The 21,466-nt window shown below is 41.8% G+C and overlaps 1 protein-coding gene across 5 annotated transcripts in view; it reads left to right on the top strand.

Moving 5' to 3' along the window:
* The first annotated feature begins 2,949 nt into the window (after positions 1-2,949).
* MAPK6 (mitogen-activated protein kinase 6) overlaps positions 2,950-21,466 on the top strand; it is a 35,739-nt gene continuing 17,222 nt past the window's right edge. For 2 of the 5 annotated variants that reach the window (XM_060005957.1, XM_069540485.1), the window contains exon 1: positions 2,950-3,091. The gene's annotated coding sequence lies outside the window, so the exon portion shown is untranslated. The other 3 variants (XM_060005959.1, XM_060005960.1, XM_060005958.1) reach the window with 3 other exon arrangements.

The following is a 21,466-nucleotide window of genomic DNA, read 5'->3' as shown; positions in this document are numbered from 1 at the left end:
TTGTCATCCCCATTCTGTGCCCAATCGAGACACATTCTCTCACTTTCTCTCATGCTTAAACCAGAGTTTGGATTGGGTTTTCTGCCACTGTAACAAAAAGAATTCTGACTTATACAGGAAAGGGCTCCTTAAAGGACATTAGAGTATTGTTACCAGTGTAAAGCAGACTGGATACAGAGCAGAAAACAACAATGGATCCTCCTGCCCTCTTCCTGTTGCCAACCTCTTGCTCATCTAATCTACCCTTCCCATTCATAGCAGAATTATCACTCTAAAATACTAGGTGAATCATCTAAATTCCTCTCCTTCTGCCTTTAGCATAAATCCAAAAGTTCTGGCATCCAAATAAGGCTTTCTCAACTGGTGCTAACTTGCCTTCATTCCCCCAGGCCTGTAAGACTTTTTACCAAAGTGTGCCCAGCACATTCATGACTTTGTACACTCTGCCCTCTCATCCTGAAATTTCTTTTTTCCTCATACTTCCTGATGGAATCAAGCCCAGCTCAAATGCTCTGTCTTCTTGTTGGAACTTTCCTGATGTTCCCAGTCCTTTATGAATTGTTCCTTCCAACAAGAGCAGGTAATTTGCATCTCTGTTCGGGACGCACTAATCTCAAGCTGCCTTATGGTGTACTTTACCTGTTCCTTTCCTGCATTCTTCCACTACAACAGTGGCTTTCAAACTCTTTTTAACAATAACATAGCTCATAGCAATAATGAGCAATAAACAGTGCCACTGTAATCCAACTGGCACATTTATAGATACCTTATAGTTCAACAATTTTAAGAAGTACTTCCTCCATTTTAATATCTCTGAGATCAGGATGTAGCAATAGGGTATCATTATTTTGATAGTTTTCGCTTTCTTCATAGTACATAAAATAACGGTCTGTCATAATTGATGACATTTTAGATTTGTTGGAATATGATACATAACCAAAACAAAAGTTTCACAAAAGTGTTTACCCTTTGTTATAGACTATGGTCTCTAGTTTGGTTTTATTTTCTCTATTTCATTAAGAAAAAAATGCAGATCATAATCCACCAAAATGATTTCACTGTGTATGGCAGTTTGAAAAACTGAGAACTTAAGACTACTTACAGCCGCACAATAGGATTAAGAACTAAAACCGACTACCTCAACATGACTTTACAACCCTAACATCTGCATAAACATGACTTCAATCCCAAGAAATTCTTGTCTGAAAAAATGAAGTTGCAAGTAACTTTATTGCAGTTTCAAGAACTTCCTCAAAGTCCATTTGACTGAACAACAGACTACAACCGACCTAGCCTTCATCAGGGTAAACAGCCCCTTCTCAACAAAATTACTCTTGCGTTTATCAAACCATTGTTGACTTTTCTAGGTTTGCTTCAAAACTCTCTCCCTCCTTGTGTCTACTAATCCTAAAAGATTATATAACAAATTTAGTCCCATCTCAATCATGCTTTCATTGAAAGACCTGTCTTAAATTAATCCTGACCCTCTGAAACCATCCCACTCTTGACCTCCCTCTTTGAGATGCTACTAAGACTCTGTCAACACAGTGGTTTCTCTTACCTCCTGTAATACATTTGTCTTTGCTTGATCAACAGGTTATTTTGGTGGTCTTTGACGGAAGTTAAGAGCTGACACATTATAACCTCCTTGAGCGAAGGCACAGTACTTATCCTCTACCCCCTCCTCCTAGTGATCAAACATTGATGGATGGGGGAGGAAAAGATGTCTTAGGAATCTCAGGGGAGCCTAGAGCAGGGGCTGCAGGGATGTACAATGGTCACAGGGAAGGAGCTCTTGTTGCAGAAAGGCTGCATCCAGAAATAAGAAATCCTGTGGTTAGGACAACCTTCCCCTTTCTCTTGGTTTTGTCTACTCACTGTGCCCTCCACACCTGGTATTCAGATGGTATTGTTTTAAATATAAAAAATATAAAACATTCAAACTCCATCCCAACCACTTAATTTCAAGCCACTATGTTACCTTTGAAGTGGTCTTTGCCTCGTGCTTGAAGCTTCAGCATGCGCATAATAATGGATAAAGGGCTGCCAAACGTTTGGTTCTCATCAGGAATGGTGAATAAGTCATTGAAAAAATATGTTGACCTGCGTCTCTAATTTTATAAATACCTACATACAATTCACATAAACACTAGATGGCTTCTCGGATTCAGTAAGCCATGATGGATAAAATAAGCTTGCTTTTCGTCCAAGTGAGCCCAAGAAGGCACCAATTTACGTTTCCCACTTATCTCACAGTACATTCCTGCTCAAATTCTACACTTCCCTCAAACTGGCCTAGTCCCAGTTCCTGCAACAAGCCAGGTGCTCTCCTCTTCCCTGTCTTTGCTCATTCTGTTCCCTCCGAAGGAACAGCCATCCCCTCACCTCCTCTGGTTTCATGGGCTCCTCAGTTAGCTGAAAGGTCACCAGTGGCAACCTCATTTAGAAGCCTTCCTTAGCACCTGACCTTTAACGGTTTGCCTTGTTCGATGGCTGCTGTTTTCTAGCCCATATATCTTCGGGTCCATCCTCCCAGTTCCCCGGAGACGGGGACAATGGCCTATTCCTCTAGGTTGTCCAGTACCTTGCACGTAGTAGGTACGCAGTAAACGCTCGCAAAGAGTTTGGTCACTTCGCCCTCTAATGCTGGGGCACGTAGAGCGAAGAGGGCCCGTCTGTTTACCTCCACGCCAGCCCCCCGGCCTGGCCCAGTCCAGCCCACCCCACCCCACCCCATCCCACCCCACGCGAGACGCCTGACGAGCCCGCGTGCCTCTCCTGCAGCCCCTGCACCACGCGGAACCCAAACACCGACGTTGGAAATTCCGGCGCCGGCCGGCGCGCGGGGCTGGTCTGGGGTAGGGGCGGGGGCGGGGGCACCCGTGGAGTGAGCCTGTGACGTGAGAGGGCGTGGCTCCTGGAAACCCCGCCCCCTTCCTCGCCCTTTCTCGCGGGTCGGGGTTACATGGCGGCGACTGCGGCAAAGCGAGAGCCTCGGAGACGCCGCTGCCGCCAGCACAGCCGGAGACCTGAGCCGACACAGGGGGCTGTCCGTGGGCCTCGCACTCCCTCGATGAGTCGGAGAAGTCCCGTGAGTATGTGTGTGTACGTGTGCAGGGCGCGCCGGCGGGGCTGCTCGGGAGGGCGCCGCGGCGGGCCCGGCGGCGGCGGCGGAGCCGGCTCCCTCCATTGTGTGTGACCCTCCGGCTGCAGCCGCTCAACAAAGGCGCTTTTGTTCCGTCTCCCGCCCGCCCCCGGCCCGCCCGCCGGCTCGCTAACTCGGGCCTGGCCGGCGCGGGCCGGCGGGCGGCGGGCCGGGGTCCCCGCGTGGGGCCGGCAGTGCGACCGGCGCGCCCCTCCCACCCGGCACGCCCCTCGCCGGCCGCGGTTCCGGGCCCGGCCGCGACTGCCCGCCCCGGGGCCCCGCTTTCTGGCTACCGCACCGCCGCCCGCACCCGGGTCAGCGGGTTCGAAGCCCGGCCCGGCCCCGCCGGCGGGCCCGGGGCGGCGGCCGGGAAGGGCGGCCCGCCCCGGGAGCGTGAGGTGGCGCGGAGTCTCGCCTTCCTGGCACGCTGCCTTTCGAAATGCTCCCGCGTCTCCTCCCCCATCCCACTCGGGTGACTCGGCCTCAGCTGACTCCGGCCGGGCAAAGTCTCCAGTGCACTCGGCAAATTGCGTAGCGCGCCGCTCACCCGGCTCGGCTCAGAGCCCTGAAGTCCTCTGCCTGAGTTGAGTGTGGCCGTAAAGGAGGTACAGAAAAAGTCGTCTGAATCGGAATTCCTAATTTCCTCCTCCTCTACTACACCCTTGCCTGAGCTGCGTTCGGGACGTGGAGCGGTGGTGGTCCATGAAGGTCCCCAAATGAAAACTTGTTTTGTCAGTTTACTGAAAAGGGGCCTCCTCGCTCCGCTGTGCATTTTTCCCTGACTTGGTGAGGTGCGTTGAAAACTAAGGGCGTTTTGGCCGCCTTTTGTTCCTTGGCTTAGTAAGACTGGTTCAGGTGTTATGTGGGAGCGCCCCGGAGCAGGATATTTTTGATTCCTTTCCTGTTTTATTTTTTCCTTTGCTCGCTCATTGGAAAAGGTCCAGTAAAGGGAAACTGGTGAGGTGGAATTAGAAGCCTACAGCATTTGCAGCAAAATTCATGTTCTTTCCTTCAATGCTAAAAATGCTCCCCAAAGTCAGTCTGAGTGTTAACTTTTTTGCAGGTACAAGATGGTTTGTCAAGGGAAACAAAAATTAACAGGGGACAAAATGGAGCGAAAACAGCTTCAGAGTAGTTTTCTGATTGTTTGATTTGTCTAGCCGTGTCATTTTTTTTTTTTTTTCCCCTTTTTCGGTACGCGGGCCTCTCACTGTTGTGGCCTCTTCCGTTGCGGGGCACAGGCTCCGGACGCGCAGGCTCAGCGGCCATGGCTCACGGGCCCAGCCGCTCCGCCGCATGTGGGATCTTCCCGGACCGGGGCACGAACCCGTGTCCCCTGCATCGGCAGGCGGACTCTCAACCACTGCGCCACCAGGGAAGCCCTAGCCGTGTCATTTAAAGTTCTGATTGGACACATTCTCTCTAACGTTGGGAAACTGAGATGGTCTGACTAGAAGAATGAGTGTTCTGAGCTAGAAGAATGAAGGGACCAAACAGGACTGGGCCCTGAAAGGGAACTGCCTCTAGAGTTTCTTCTTAGCAATGTCAGATATTTATGTTTGAAATATAATTTCTAATTGGGTGGCAGAGACTTTACACTTCTTTAACGGGTCGTTGTTCAAACGTGTTTACATGTGCCAAGGAGCGTGGAGTCCTTTTCCATATATGTGTTACATCACTTAATAAGAATTGCCTTGTGAAACTTGGTAAAATTGCTTATTGGTGTCCTAAATTCAGTAATTGCAGTCATGTAGGAAATATGCCAGATTTGAGCAGGATACGTTTTAATCACCTAAGTATTACTGTTCAGAAAAAAACTCTGGGAAATGGAGAATTATTTAGAAAAACCATTATATATCACCATATTTTGCAGTTCATTTATTTGCAAAAGAGGATTAAAAGTGTTTGCTACTTTCTGTGATTAAGAAGGAATCCAGAGAAGATTGAAGATCAGTTAATTTTGCAATAGGAAAAAAGCACATGTTCTAATGACAAATGTTAGTACTAAAAGTGTTGCAGCATTTTGCATAAGTTCATTTAAGCATCGTGAGAATTCATAACTGACAAAATAGGAAGGTTTGCTGACTCAGGGTACATTGCTGAAGGGGATGGGGTCGGGTAGGAGGAAGCTTAGAAGTGCTGCAAGTTTTGAGTTGGGTGATGACTCATCCTGCCCACGGACTGCTACGTGGCCTTTTTTTTACACACTGTATTTTTTTAAATGATAGGCTAAAATTCTCCTGTACACATTATAATTGTCTCTCTCATAGAGGAGCCACAGTTTCTGTAAAAAAGTAATGGCTTCTTAAATTGCATTTTAAAAGGATATCATTTATCCTGCAGGTGGAATTTTGTAATATTTGTTGAGAGGAAAGGTAAAATTAATTGCTGGTTAGTTGCTGCAATTAAATACTTGATACTAGCAGTTCGTTGGTTATTATTGAGAGAGATTTCTTATGGATTATTTACAAAGGACAGATAGTACTTTTATGGTGTGGATAGAAATTAACCTTTTGTTTTCATTGGTAATGTAAAAGTTATCTTTATAATATCTAGAAATTACTGTAGTTTAAATAAGTGTTGTAAAAGCACAGCAGTGTTTAATCAGATAAAGCTCTTAATATGAACATTTCACTCTGATGGAATTATATTTAGTGCTTTCTCCTGATCTACGTGAATTTGCTGTTTTAATAAAGACAACTTAGAATAGGTATTGTTATAGGCACTATTTTTTCATCAGTCTTTTTCTAAGATAAGCTGAATGTACAGCTCCAAATTTAGGACTTACATTGAAATTTGGTAATAAAATAATTTTGACCATTGTAGAAAGCCATTGTTTAGCAGGTTGGCTTAAAGTAAGATTGAGGGAAAAAAGAAGATTGAGATAGCAGTTTGTTTTAAAAGTGAGAAAAAACTCCCCACTCCCAAGTTTTTCTTTGTATATATGATTTATCTTCTCAGTGATTTATTTGAAGGGGTTTGTGGGCAGTAAAGTGTATTAATGAGAATCAGATCTTTGGAGAGATTTTGGAAGAACGTTGTATGATTTATATAGGGGAGCTTTAGTAAAATTTAATTCAAACTTTAAACTGTATTTCCCACTAAAGGAAATCTAAAAATACAAATTTAAAAGTATTATAGATTTTCAAAGCATCCTGTCATTTAGAGGTTGAACATGTATTTCCAGTGTGTGTGTTTTGAGAATACAGGTAATTACCTGTCATGCTTCATTCAGAATTTATAAACAAACTGGGTGTGTTAGCCTATCTCCTTTCTATGAGGTATTGCCTTATGAAACTATGAGCCTCACCACTGCTATCCAGTTCCTTGTTTGCATTGCATGCTCTAGGGCCCATGTTAAAATAGAAGATGCCTCAAAAGTAAATTCTTTCTGGCATTGTTGGCTTCCCACTGTCAGCTCCTTCAGCCTGTTTTGTGGGCCTGTTACATTACTCCACTGCCTGCTAGGGGTATGGGGATTTTGGTCGGTTTTATTGCTCAGAGCCCTGACTGAGACTTCATAAAAACAATAATGTAATTGTAGTTACTTTTTTTTCCTGGGAGTTGCTTGTCATGTGGAGGTGATGCATTTAGAAAGGTTTGTCTTATATACATGTCAGCCTTTTAAATCCATTTCTGAAAAGTAGTACCCAGACTGATTGTCTGTAGCAAATCACATTTTCCCATTGATATTCATTTAAATTTGATATTTTTTAATGGGGAAAAAATGGTATCACGAAAATTGTTTGTTAGAATCCTAGCATTTACTTCAGGGAAGAGACTGCTTCTTCAAGAGTATGAGAAATCTGTGTGCATTTAATTCTATACAACTATAAAACTATAAAATGTTAGTTTTTATGGAGGGGTCATGGGTATTATCTTCCCCCAGTTACATCATTTGACAGCTAAAAAAACTGAGGCCCAGAGAAATCTAAGACCTTGTTACTCACAGGGTGATTTCTGGGCAAGCAGTATTAGCAGCACCTGGGAATTTGTTGGAAGTGCAGAATCTCGACCCCATCTCAAGACTTACTGTGTTAGAACCTGCAGTTTAACTAGATTCTTAGGTGATTCAAATGCACATTCATTTCTGGAAGCATTGCTAAGTAACCATACATAAGTTGCTCAGCTGGTTAGTGACTGATTTGGAAAACTCAGGTCTTCTGAGTTGCTCTTTCCATTGGCCCTCCTGAAAAAAAAAGTCAAAAGGAAGATTGAGGATCTAATCACTGTCCAGTAGAACTTTCTGTGATGATAGAAATGTTTTATTCTGTGCTGTCCAATGAGATAACCACTAGCCACATGTGACTGTTGAGCATTTGACAGGTGGCTAGTGCACCTGAGGAACTGAATATTTAATTATATGTAATTTTAATTAATTTATACTTAAATAGCTGCATGAAGTTAGTGGCTACCATATTGGACAGCACAGATTTAGATGATCTTTGCCCACACTAAATTTAAAATAGTCTAAGCTGTAATTTAATAACTGATTAGGCTTTTAACGTATAATTTTCTTCTAACAGATTTTTTGAAGGAAAAAAATTTAATCTTTCTCCTTGATTCTTGAGAAAAGTATTAGGTACTTATTAAATAGATATGTTATAAAAGCAATTGATAACTTATGAAAAATATGCAATTTATTTTAAAACTGATACGTATGAATTTATAGCATGGTGAGCGTGATCCTAAGATGTACAGTTTGATAAGTTTTGACAAATGTGTCGAGTTGAGAGTTCATATAACATTAAAATATAAAATATTTTTATCACCCCTAAAAAAATAACTGATTAGGCTTAATTTAATAATTTCCCTCTTCATTTACAAATTGGAGAGACGGTAGGTTTCTAACTACCTGCTTTTCTAATATGCCCAGATATTATTTTAGTAGTTATTATAAAACAATGCCAATTATCTGATTGATACTCCTGTGTTCAGTAATGTAGACACTCAAAGTTGCAAGAATATGCATTTTCCCATTTGTCTCAGTAAAGATATTTTCACTTGGATTTAAAAATATTAAAAATAACCTGTTAAGTAAATATTCCTTAATTATCTTGCAGATAGCATTGAGGGGACAGTTTTGCCTCTGGCCTAGTACCTCCAGGCTTTTTTCCACTTGTTGATAAGCTCCCAGATTGATCTGCCATTTGTTATGTTATTTCCAGGCAGAGAAACATTGAGTGGTTCTTAACCTCCCACCTTATGCAGTGGTAAGATTCTAACCCTAGAGTAAGTCAGAGTGGCCTGTGTCCAGATCTTGACATTTACTATATGTGTGATTTCAGTGAACTTGATTTACCTCTTGGAGCAAAAGTGTTCATATTTGTAAAATGTGACTTACAAGGTGTTGGTTCTGAGTAACAGAAGTAGTTGGTTTTAGAAAGTGCCTGTCACTTAATAGATAGTAAATTTGAATTACCTTCCCTTCCCCTTGTGATTAGCTTTTTATAGCCTTCTGTATTTAGTCTTATGTTTAAGATTCCAACCAAACTTAAGGGATATTCTGATTTTAAGTCTTGTTGGTTCCCACCGATTACATGGCTTCCTGCCTTGCTTCATTCATGTTATATCCCTTGTACATTCCTCCACTTGTGCTCTAGATTCCTTCTCTTGACTTCTTAAGGACTCATTTCTTGCCTGCATCTTGAATTTTGCCCTTTCTATTGGGCCATCTTTATTGGTATACAGATGTGCTCTAGAGCTATGCTGTCCAATATAGCCACTAGCCACATGTGGCTAATTAAACAAAAATTAATTTAAAAAACTTCAGTTCCTCAGTCATACTAGCTACATTTCAGTTGCTTGGTAGCCATGTGTAGCTATTGACTCTGTATTGGACAGTGCAGATATAGAATAGAAATCTGTTATAAACCCTCTCCTGATTCCACATTCTTCTCCTCTAGTTACTGCCTCATTTCTCTGATCCTCTTTCAAGCAGATTTTCAAGAACTGTCTTTGTGTGCTCTCTCCACTTTCATTTGCTCTTCAACTCCAGACTGGTTTCTATCACCATCTCACCACTGAAAGTACTCTAGTCAAGGTTACCAGTGATATCCATTTACCAATTCTATCTTAAAGGATCTTGCAGCAGCATTCAGTATTATTGACCACAGTTTTCTGCCTATTCTCCTGCTTCTCTTAGTTTATGGGACACATATTCCTGTATTCCTCCTACCTCACACTTTGTCATACTTTTTTTTTTTTTACAGGCTTCTCTCTCCTCTCCTGCCTCTAAGTATTGGCATATCCCAGAGGTTAGTCCTGGACTTTTTTCCCCCCTTCTCTTGATTCTTTCCATAGGAGGTCTCATTCAATTTAGTTTTTTAAATAGTATCTATATGTGAATAATTCTCAAGTGTTTGTTTCTGGTTTAGACTTCTCACCTAAATAGACTTAATATGTCCAAAATAGACCTCTTTCTCCCATATTGTTCTCCAAGTCTTCCCCATCTCAGTAATTGTCACCTAGGAGTTATCCTTAAAACCTATTTTTCCCTTTATCCACCATATCTAATCCATCATCACGTTTTCTTGGTCTCCAAAATATGATTTTGATTTCTCCTGTTTTACATCTTCATTTCTACCAGCCTAATCTCAGTCGCCATCATTTCATGTGGCCTACTGAAATAGCTTTTAACTGGCCTCTGCTTTCACTTGACCATCTTCTTCAGTGCATTCTCCTCCTGGTAGCCAGAATCATCTTTTAAAAATGGAGATGAAAAAAAAAAAAAATGGAGATGAAACAGGACTTCCCTGGTCGCGCAGTGGTTGACAGTCCGCCTGCCGATGCAAGGGACACGGGTTTGTGCTCTGGTGCGGGAAGATCCCACATGCCGCGGAGCGGCTGGGCCCGTGAGCCATGGCCGCTGAGCCTGCGCGTCCGGAGCATGTGCTCCGCAACGGGAGAGGCCACAACAGTGAGAGGCCCACGTACCGGGAAAAAAAAAAAAATGGAGATGAAACCATGCCAGTTGTCTGCTTAAAATCCTTCAGTAGCTTTCTTAGTTATAAAATTCAGAATCCTGCCTCATGTGTTTGCCATCAGTCCCTGCTCCTTTTGCTCAGGACACTGTCGCATCTTTTCTTTTCCTCCAGAATACCAAGTTATGTCCTGCTCTAGGTTGTATTTGCTTTTTCCTCTGTTTGGAACACACTTTTCCCATCTCTTAGCAACACTGGTTCTGTCTTACTATTCAGGCTTCAGTTCCTTAGATGGCCATTTCCAAGTCACCCAGTCATAGCACTTGGCCAAATCTGAAGTTATGTTTACTTGTTAATCTTTCCTCATTAGAATGTAAAGTCTTTGGAAGCAGAAGAACCTTAACTGTCTTATTCTCCACTGTACCAGGAAACAGTGCCTGACACGTGCCAAGTGCTCAGTAAATTTTTGTGCACGGTATAAAATGTTTGTTTGACTCCCTTAAACTTCTATAGGGAAAAAGTACATTAAAGATTGCATTGTAGTCATTGTAACATGTGATTCTGAACTGGGTTTATTTAGCTCTCAAGTACATTATTGGTACAATTGTAAAAACTTAAATGGAAAAAAAAAAGAAAAAAAAAAAAACTTAAATGGGATCTGAGTACTAGATAGTAGTACTATGCCAGTGTTAATTTCCTGACTTTGATGATTATATTTTGGTTATGCAGAAGAATGTTCTGTCTATAAGAAATATACTGTACTATTAAAGGGTTGGGGGGGAATGTGTAGTGTACTTGTCAGTAAATTACATTATTATTTGAGAGACAGTCATGGGCTTTGATTTGAAACCTGAGGTTCAAATTCTGGCTCTCACTGATATGTGATTTTTAATGCATTATTTAAATTCTCTAAAGATCTTAGGACCCATTTTGCAGTGTTGTTAGGAGGATTTAGTGTAAGAGTAGTATGCTTCACACATACTACGTTCTTAAGCTTGCTATTGTTTATTCAGTTCTTTTAAAATTCAACTATTAAAATTCTATTCTCATGTTCAGTGCTGTGACTTCCTTTATAATACAAATGTTTTTCATTAATTGCTTTTATAAAAGCTGATAATGTAGGATAAATATGTACCAGATAATGTTATTTATATCGTCAACTTAGAACTTTTGAGCTGTACTCCATAATGCAGTTTTTTACTTTTTAATATTTTTTTATTTATTTTGTTTTTGCGGTTCGCGGGCCTCTCACTGTTGTGGCCTCTCCCGTTGCGGAGCACAGGCTCCGGACGCGCAGGCTCAGCAGCCATGGCTCACGGGCCCAGCTGCTCCGTGGCATGTGAGATCTTCCTGGACCGGGGCACGAACCCGTGTCCCCTGTATCGGCAGGCGGACTCTCAACCACTACGCCACCAGGGAAGCCCCATAATGTAGTTTTTTTAATTCTTTTTTTTTTTTTTTAATTTTTGGCCGCACCACATGGCATGCAGAATCTTAGTCCCAGACCAGGGATCGAACCGGTTCCCCCTGCGTTGGGAGCACAGAGTCTTAACCACTGGACTGCCAGGGAAGTCCTTAAATTCTTAAAAACTATATACTTTTAAAGTAGAAAGTAGAGCCCCTCAAAATTATTCCAATTAAAATATTTGGGAAAAAATAATAAAATGTGTATTTATCTTGAGTAACATGGTTAATTTCTATCTTCTTTGGAAGTGTCAGTGAATTTGTGGTATGTATATATGTATGTATGTACGTATGTGTGTATGTATTTATGGCCATGTGTGTGGCACGTGGGATCTTAGTTCCCAGGCCAGGGATTGAACCCATGCCCCCTGCCCAACCGCCAGGGAAGTCACGAATCTGTGGTATTTAAATGTTAATGTATTAGTTTGTATTATTATTGATGTAAAAGTACACAACTGCTTGGCAAAATAAATCATTACTGATAATTGTTGATTTACTTAGTTTTCTTTTTCCTTCCCTTTACTCCCCATTGATGGGCATGTTAGTAAGTATACATAATGGCCAAAAAGGGACAAGGTGTTTAAAGATGACCCATGAGCCTTTCATTATTTATCGCAGTCTGTTTTGAATAATATAAACTACTTCACTAACGCTGCAAACCTTACGATTGCATGATTCAGTTTACCCCCTTCTAGCACATTGTGCTCTTACGTTTTACTTCTACATGTGCTATAACCGCTACAGCACATTATTATTTTTGCTCTAAACAATCAATAGTCTCTTAAAGACATTTAAACATGGGTTTTGTTTTGTTTTAAAGGCTTTTTGTATTTTCCAATTATTTACCCTTTCTGGGGATTTTGTTGCTTTCTGCAGATCTGGGGTTCCATTTGGTGTCATTTTCCTTCACCGTAAGCAACTTCTTTTAGCATTTCTTGTAGTGAAAGTCTGTTGGAGACAAGTTCTTTTCCCTTTTGTCTCTTTGAAATGTTTTTATTTCATCATTTTTGAAGTATGTTTTCCTAGATGTAGAATTCTGGGTTGATAGTTTCTTTTGGAACTTGAAAGGTGGTGTTCTGTTGTCTTCTGGCTTTCATTGTTTCTAATGATAAATCAGCCATTGTTTCTATTGTTTTTCCCTAGTATATACTTTTTCTCTTTTCCATAGTTGCTTTTAAGAGTTGCTCTTCCGCCCTTCCCACTCCCCAGTTTTCAACAGTTGATGATGTGCCTAAGTATGGGTTTCTTTGTATTTATCCTGCTTGCTGTTCATTGAGCTTCCAGGTTTGTGAGTTGATGTCGTTTATCAGTTTTGGAAAGTTTTTGTCCATTTTCTCATCACATACTTCTGCCCTGTCAGCTTTCTGAACCTTGGGGCTCTCTACTTTTCAGCCTAGCTGCCAACTCTTTGGATTGCTTGGACATTTTCTTTGCTTCTCAGTACCACCTCAGGTTTTCTTTATTTAACTCATGTTTTTGCCCATTTTCTAATGAAGAATATCTGCCTTACATTCAGAGTGACTTGGAGGGGTTTATCTCATATTCCTGTCTTGGCCTTCACCTTAAGAGGGCATCTGGGGCTTCCCTGGTGGTGCAGTGGTTGAGAGTCCGCTTGCCGATGCAGGGGACACGGGTTCGTGCCCCGGTCCGGGAAGATCCCAGATGCCACAGAGCGGCTGGGCCCGTGAGCCATGGCCGCTGAGCCTGCGCGTCCGGAGCCTGTGCTCCGCAACGGGAGAGGCCACAACAGTGAGAGGCCCGCGTACCGCAAAAAAAAAAAAAAAAAAAAAAAAGAGGGCATCTGTCTTGTACACAGTGGAGACCTATATGCTTCATGAGATTTTCTCTCAGCTTTCCGGCCTTGACTTCAGACTTGTGCCCTTAGTGAGGACCCGTGGGGAAGAATTGGCAGGTGGGGCTTGTAACTGGGCTTCCTCTGAATTCTAATCTGTTACCTGAATCCACATTCAGCTAGTAAAATTTGTTTATAAATTTGGTTGGTTTCTTCTTAGTCCTATTAGTGGAAAATTTCTTGTTTTCTTGCCACTTTGCCAGGAATGAGAATAGCCATGGTCTCTTGTCTTATGAAGAGCTCGACATTTTCTGGAACTTAATTTATTTAGAGTTCTTTGCATCCTTTCTGGTGTTTTTTAAAAATTTATTTGTTTATTTTTGGCTGCATTGGGTCTTTGTTGCTGTGCACGGGCTTTCTCTAATTGCGGTGAGCGGGGGCTTGTCATTGTGGTGGCTCCTCTTGTTGCGGAGCATGGGCTCTAGGTGCACGGGCTCCAGTAGTTGTGGCTCGCGGGCTCAGTAGTTGTAGCTCAAGGACTCGAGAGCGCAGGCTTAGTAGTTTGGCACACAGGCTTAGTTCCCCGCGTCATGGGGGATCTTTCCCGACCAGGGCTCGAACCCGTGTCCCCTGCATTGGCAGGTGGATTCTTAACCACTGCGCCACCAGGGAAGTCCCCTGATGTTTAAAAACAAAACAAAAAAACTACAATTTTGTAGCTTATTCAACTTATCAGGGTTTATAGGATGAGAGTGATGGTGTCTTGCAACTTTCTGCATACTAATCAGGAGTGGAAATCCTGAGCCTTTCACTAAACTTAAAACATTTTGGAGCTGGAAGAGACCATAGAAATCACGTAGTTTAGCTCCATCATTTTCCTGATGAGGAACTAAGATGTAGAAATCTGAGATGCTTTGATTACAAAGCTAATTTAGCCACAGATCCTGGACTAGACTTCAGATCTCTTCATGTTTCTTTGTTTTTGTTTTTAGTATGAGGTTAGTGAAATCAGACAGGAATTTTTCAGCAGTGCCAAACCATAGTGTGAATCTGAAAGGAAACTTACATGATTTTTTATTTTGCAAGCTTTGTTCAAGTCTGGAGAAAATGAGAAACAAAGGAGGAAAGATACTCCAGAAAAGTTATATGCCATCTGAATCATTTTTTTAAAATTTGGGGGGACTTCCCTGGTGGCACAGTGGTTAAGAATCCACCTGCCAATGCAGGGGACATGTGTTCGAGCCCTGGTCCGGAAAGATCCCCCATGACGCGGGTAACTAAGCCTGTGTGCCACAACTACTGAACCCACGTGCTATAACTACTGAAGCCCGCGTGCCTAGAGCCCATGCTCTGCAACAAGAGAAGCCACCGCGATAAGCCCGCGGACCGCAACCAAGAGTAGCCCCCGCTTGCCACAACTAGAGAAAGTCCACGTGCAGCAACAAAGACCCAACACAACCAAAAATAAATAAATAAAATTAAAAATCAAAAAAAGGATATCTCTTAAAAAAAAAAAAATGTTGGGGACTCTCTAACCAAGCATGTGGTTGCCTCCATTTGATGAGGTCCAGAAATGTTTTGTGTGGTCTTGCACAATGTGGCCTTCTTCAGACCCTCACCAGGGTTAGCTCAAAAGTGACAGCTGTTATATTTGATGTATAGTCTGGAAAGCTGTGGTGCTAGATGCCATAGACCCTACTAGGATGGAGTAAAGAACAGTAAAATCAGAGTAATGTCAGGGTCTTGCATATCTTCATGATACCTACTTGCTGTCATATAGGCTAGTAGGACTTTTTATAGAATCCTACTCATCTGGTTATATAGGATACTATTTCAGTGGCACAGTCCCTCTCCACTACCTCAGCAAAACAAACCAGGAGCTATAACAAAGCTGAAGTGTTTTTGTTTCTTCAGTCTGAGTGGGTTGAAATCAGTTGCTTTCTTCAGATGTTGGCAGACCTATGTGTTCACCATAGGGTGAGGCTCTTGGGGGAATGCATGGAAAGGAAAGTACCATATTTAGGAGTCATCACTGATGTTCCCACTTGGTAGGTCAGAATGTGATCAGATTTTGAAAAATTGAGGGTAGAGCTTGTCCAAAACTTCCTACTATCAAGTAGAATATGTTATTTACATTAATTCATTCAGTAGTTTTTAAGGTGCTTACTAAGTACCAGGAGCTATGATCAGAAAATGTCAGTAAAGCTACTTAGTTCCAAACCTTTTATTTTATTTTATTTTATTATTATTTTATTTATTGGTACGCGGGCCTCTCACTGCTGTGGCTTCTCCCGTTGTGGAGCACAGGCTCCAGACGCGCAGGCTCAGCGGCCATGGCCCCAAACCTTTTATTTTAAAATACAGCTACAACAAAGGGGAAGGGAGTGGTGCCCTAGAAAATGAAGATAGGATTTGAAGATTAGAGATTAGATGAGATTGGGGGTGGATGGCCAAAGACGAAGGAAAATGCTATTAGAAAAGAGAAGAGAGAAAGAAGGCCTAGTGGGACAGGGAGGAATGTACTACAATGGAGTGTGTTGTTACTGTGATGCTCTAGGAGTGAATATGTGCTCCATGAGGTTTTTTTGTTTTGTTTTGTTTTGTTTTTTGACCCCTTGTGTACCTTAATGCCTAAAAGAATGCCTGGCATTTGGTAAGCACTAAAGGTTTTGTTGAATAAAAATGTAGTGGATGGGGCTTCCCTGGTGGCACAGTGGTTGAGAGTCCGCCTGCTGACGCAGGGGACACGGGTTCGTGCCCAGGTCCGGGAAGATCCCACACGCCGCGGAGCGGCTGGGCCCGTGAGCCATGGCCGCCGGGCCTGCGCGTCTGGAGCCTGTGCTCCACAACGGGGAGAGGCCACAACAGTGAGAGGCCCGCGTACCGCAAAAAAAAAAAAAAAAAAAAAAATGTAGCAGATGGATGGAAGAATTGAAGCTGTTTTAGTGAAAGCTGTTCGAAACAATCTAGGTTCTCTCTGCTTCTGGGCCATGTTGGGATTGCATTTCCCTACTGCCTTGAAGTAGGTGGGACAGTGTGACCTGCTTTGGTCAATAAAATGTGAGTAGAAGTGAAGTGTATCATTTTTAGACGAAGGTTTAGGCACCAGTGCGATATTCCTTCTTCTTTCCCTCTGGCACACTGAGTGGCAATGACAGAGATGGTAGCTACTTCAAGAGTTTAGATAACAGCTATGTTGGTCTTGTTGCATGAGCTGGACTTAAAAGTTTAAGTCACTGATATTTTAGGGTTATCGGTTACTGTAACACTGCATAACCTATCTTGACTACTATTACAGAAATTTATATTCATTTTTGTTTGGTTGGAGTCTTCAGATTTCCAAAGGTACTTGAAGAAGGAGGCTGCCTACTTGTCTCCTACTTATATATTTGCCTCAAGTGTTTCCTTACCATTAGTTAGGAGAGGAGTCTTAGAAATGAGGGCTTAGGCAGGAAGAGGATAGGAGAAGAATGAAGGGTTATTACAGTCATTAAAAATTTTCCATCCATAAATTTCTAGAAGGGATCATGTTTGTTTAATGTTAGGTTTATAGTAATTTCAATCACATTTCCACCATTCTGGGCATCCCACCATAATAAGTGGGAGCAAAAACTAGTGAAATAAAAGACTTATATGGTGCTTTCATAAATCATAGACTTTTAGAATTGGAAGCGTCTTTAGAGAGATTCTTTGACTTGTTTATCTGGTCTGTGAAGTTCAAATATTCCAATATAGGTACTTAGAGTAAATTAAATAGCAACTAGAAATGAACATCAAAGTAAACAATGACATTTATTTTATAATGGCCTTTTAAATGGCTGAGTGTTATTTAGGCAAAGTTACAGACAATTTAAGAACAGAAGTTAGGAGTAGAAGAGGAGTTTTTAAAAAACTGGATATTTTATTAGAAGCTATGTAATCATCCATCTTTGAGAGTTCTTCTGTGTAGCTTACAGTAGTTACTGAGAGCAGGCAAAGCCTGTTAGTCTTCAGGGCTCAAGTGTTAAGGTCCTCCTTCCCACACCAGCCAGGTCCCTAAGATGATTCACTGACACTGGTTTGCACTTTGGACCTCCTCTAGGTCTAAATCCTGAGAGGGGTCCCTGGTAACTCTGAGGGCTACCCTACATTAGGAGTGAGGGCTTTGTCAAGAATGTATATAAGCAAGCAGTTAAGCTGTACCCTTTGGCCTTCTCTGCCCTAGAAACTTAGTATCTTCGATGAGAGCTTGAGAACATGATCTTCGGGAAGGGTGAATTTGCTATAACAACACCTCTCTGTGCCAGGGTTAGGAGACAGTCGTAGGTGAATGTAAGCAGAACTCAACCTTTCCCTTCTCTCCAAAAGCAGCTGGGTTTTGGCTGAGGAGATGTGAGGCTGGCTGAATGCCAGTTAACTCAAATTACTCACTTCACCCTGGAAAAGAGCTAAATAGGCAAGAGCTCGGGGGGTGGTGTGGGGGGGGTGTTTGAGTGAGTATGATCAGGCCAGATGACCCAAGTCAGCATTTAACCTCAGAAGCAGCAGAATAGAAGATGGAAGAGAAAACCGGACAAATAACCTTTATGTTTAAGGCCCTCACCTCAAACTTTGTACTTTGTGACACTGACCAGGTTGTTCCTGGATAAGAAAGGAAAGAAAATCCAATTTCTGTAGAATGTGGAGATGGGGCAGAGTGAAGTTATTCTACTGTCTTTTCTTTCTTTTGCATTTTATAACTTTACTTCATACACTTAGGCTTGACTCAGAGTACCTGCATTTCTCTTGGTGTAGGGGTAGGCTAACTGACTGAAAGCAGGAGACAATTTCAGGAAGAAAGGAGAGCTTGAGGCAACAGTTGTGGCTAATGCAGCTTCAGGAAACTGCATGTAAATGTTGGAAACTGGTACCCAGCCTGGGCTACATAGAGAGCTTTTACTTCCATGTTATGGTGAATCACTGAAAGAAAACCAAAGAGCCAGTTTCATCCTTATAAATCATTCTTTGTACTTCATTTTATTTACCAAATTGTTAAAAACAAAACAACATTGATTCAGCTAATTAAAACTTAACCAGTGATCTCTCTCCAAGCAACAAACGCAGTGTCAACCCTGATGTTGGTAGGAACGGGTAATATTTGGAGGCAGAAATTGCAAAGGTGGTGGGAAGGGTCATTTTTAAGTTGCTGTCCTGTCATAGTTTTCCCTTTCCTCCCTTGAAGTGTGTGGAAAGTGCAAAAGGAATATAGAATCACAGATCCTTCCAGAGTCTAAGCCTTGAACTTTGCTTTTATGGGGTTAAACATGAAAGATGGTGGAGGAAATGGTATAAATGAGACATTTCTAGAGGTTGGTGATGTGGATGGAGAATGCTCTGATGAGTAATCTGCTGATCCAGTTGAGTTGCATGTGCATGCCCGTGGAACTCCCTGATGGATATGAAAGATGGAGGTGATTGGAGAGATCAGGATTTGGAATATAACTGCCATGAGGGTCAAGGTGATAAGGAAGAAGCTGTTTTCATGGTCACTAAGGAGGAGCATGGGAGACCTCTGGCTTTTTAGGGCTTCCTGACCTCTAATTACGTCAGATCCCCCAGTGTCTAGGCTCTCATACCATCCTGTACCATCTGGAACCATTTTTCCCTTCTGCATTCTCCTTTTTCATATTGTTAGTCTCCAACCATACCATAAACTCCATGAGGGCAGGGCCCAAGCCTATTTTTACTTACCATTTTATCCCCAGTGCTTAGTATATTGACAAGTACATAACATATAATTAGCAAATACTTGCTGAATGGAGTGGGACTGAATTGGAAACATTTACTGGATCTACTTTATCATGCAGAGGTATAACATTACCTCCAACTTACTGTTTAAGGTGAGCTTATTCTTCAAGCTCCTGGATGAAAAGGTGCTAAATAAATAGCTTTTGGTCTAATAGATACTGAAGGACTTCAAAGAGTACTACTCACAGACAGTGAGGCAACTCACTGAGCAAGCACTATTGTAAATAATGGGATATTCTCCTTTACCCCCCCCCGCCAATTTTTTATTGGTACAGTCCTCACTGTCTAGTGGAATTACAGTTTTGTTGATAAATATTACCTTGTTTCTTTAGATTGGTCTCATTTCTGTAAAGTCTGCTTAAGGCTTTCAATATAGTCATCATCTGAATCTATAATGAGAACTCTGCAGTTCTCAGCGTAGGTAAAACTCCTGCCTTCCCCAAGATGAATTTTTACCCACTCTTTACCCCGTAAATGCTGACCAGTCATTGAGATTTCTGAAGAGGCATTCTCATCCTTCCACTTGTTTCTGCTCTGTAGTGCTTCTTGGTCTCACTGAAATTGAAAGGGGGCAGTTGTGGTTGGAGGTCTTGAGCAGAGATCTCTCATAATCTGAGTAAAGATGTCTCTCTCATAATCTGGCTGCAGTTCCTACTGTCGTGCTCTTGGATGATAGTGGTGTTTTTCTTCGTGGGGCGGGGGCACGTCGGGTCTTCGTTGAGGAACATGAGATCTTTGTTGAGGCATGCGGGATCTCTTCATTCCGGCGCTTGGGTTTCTCTCTAGTTGTGGTGTGCGGGTTTTCTCTCTCTAGTGGCGCTTGGGTTTTCTCTCTCTAGTTGTGGTGTGCGAGTTTTCTCTCTCTAGTTGTGGTACACGGGCTCCAGAGTGCGGGGGCTCTGTAGGTTGCAGCGCGTGGGCTCTCTTGTTGAGGCTCGCAGGCTTAGTTGTCCCAGGGCACGCAGGATCTTAGTTCCCCAACCAGGGATCGAACCCACGCCCCCTGCATTGCAAGGTGGATTCTTTACCATAGGACTACCAGGGAAGTCCCAGTGGTGTTGTTTTTAGCAAAGCCTTATTTCTGCTTGCCCATGATTGCTATATTAGTAAACTAGAAGCTTAAGAGAGTACCTAGAGGTTTTACTGTTCTTATGTCAAGTCTGTTAAACTGACATAAAAATGTACCTTTATCAAAAACTTAAAACTTGACTGAGCTTTAAGGAATTGTCTATGTTGGGCAAGAAGGTAGGTGTGAACAAACATTCTATTTCACATGGAGACTAGAAATGTAAATTTCAGAAACAGTGGACAGCCTTTGAAAAATACTTTTTTTAATGAACAATTATTTTATTTTTTTTAAGAATCATTGTTATTTATTTATTTATTTATTTATTTACTTAGGCTGCACTGGGTCTTAGTTGTGGCACGCAGGATCTTTTAGTTGCCACATGCAGACTCATAGTAGTGGCATGCATGCAGGATTTAGTTCCCCAACCAGGGATTGAATCCCAGCCCCCTTCATAGGGATCATGGAGTCTTACCCACTGGACCACCGGGGAAGTCCTGACATATACTGATTTTTTTCTAAGATATTTGGTAGGGAACAGGAAGAATCAAGATGTATACAAATAGAAAAAATTGGAGTGGGGGGAGGCACACAATATTAATTAAAGCCCTTTAAAAATCTGAAGTATTTTTTTATTTAAAAGTTTATTTGTAAACCTTAATTTAACTTTTAAATGTTTTACTACAAATAGACTGATAAGCTACAGAATTTTTCGGAGTCTGTGGAGTCTGTTTATTTTTTTATTTCTGAGAAGCAGACAAAATACTTGCATGCAGAAGAAACCATCTCTGTCATAGTGAAACAAAGAAAGCTATTATGCTATTAACGTCTTTCACAATATTAAGTAGATGTAAGAAACACTCATATTTATTAAAATAACTCAGGGATAGTAAATAATCAGTTTTTATTAAATAAGCTATTGCCATTAGGATCATTTATCTACTTAGTCTCTGAGTTATTAGTGTCATCAGTTTCTCCTTCACACATTATTTTTAATGTTTGTGGATTTCTCAGAATTGAAGCATTTGCTCAGATTGAGGCAAATGCTGTTACCTTATTTTATTTTTCAGAACCTTGTGTTTCCACATGTGAAGTATGTAGGAATGTGAATGAAGCAGGCAGAAAATAAAGGCAGATTCCTCTGTTGTACGAAAGCTTCACCACTGTGAAATAGCTGATGTGTTTGGGTCCTAGCAGTTCTTAGGCCACACCTGAAGGTGATTGTAAGTTGTTACATGTTCAGGTTCGGAATGGACTGGTTTATTTCATACAATGATAAATTTTCTCCTGGCCTTTAAACGATTAGCTCT

The sequence above is a fragment of the Delphinus delphis genome, chromosome 2, assembly GCF_949987515.2.
Source record: "Delphinus delphis chromosome 2, mDelDel1.2, whole genome shotgun sequence".
In the NCBI taxonomy this organism is placed as follows: Eukaryota; Metazoa; Chordata; class Mammalia; order Artiodactyla; family Delphinidae; genus Delphinus; species Delphinus delphis.
Note: the sequence above shows the minus strand (reverse complement) of the source record. Positions and strands in the feature narration are given on the sequence as shown.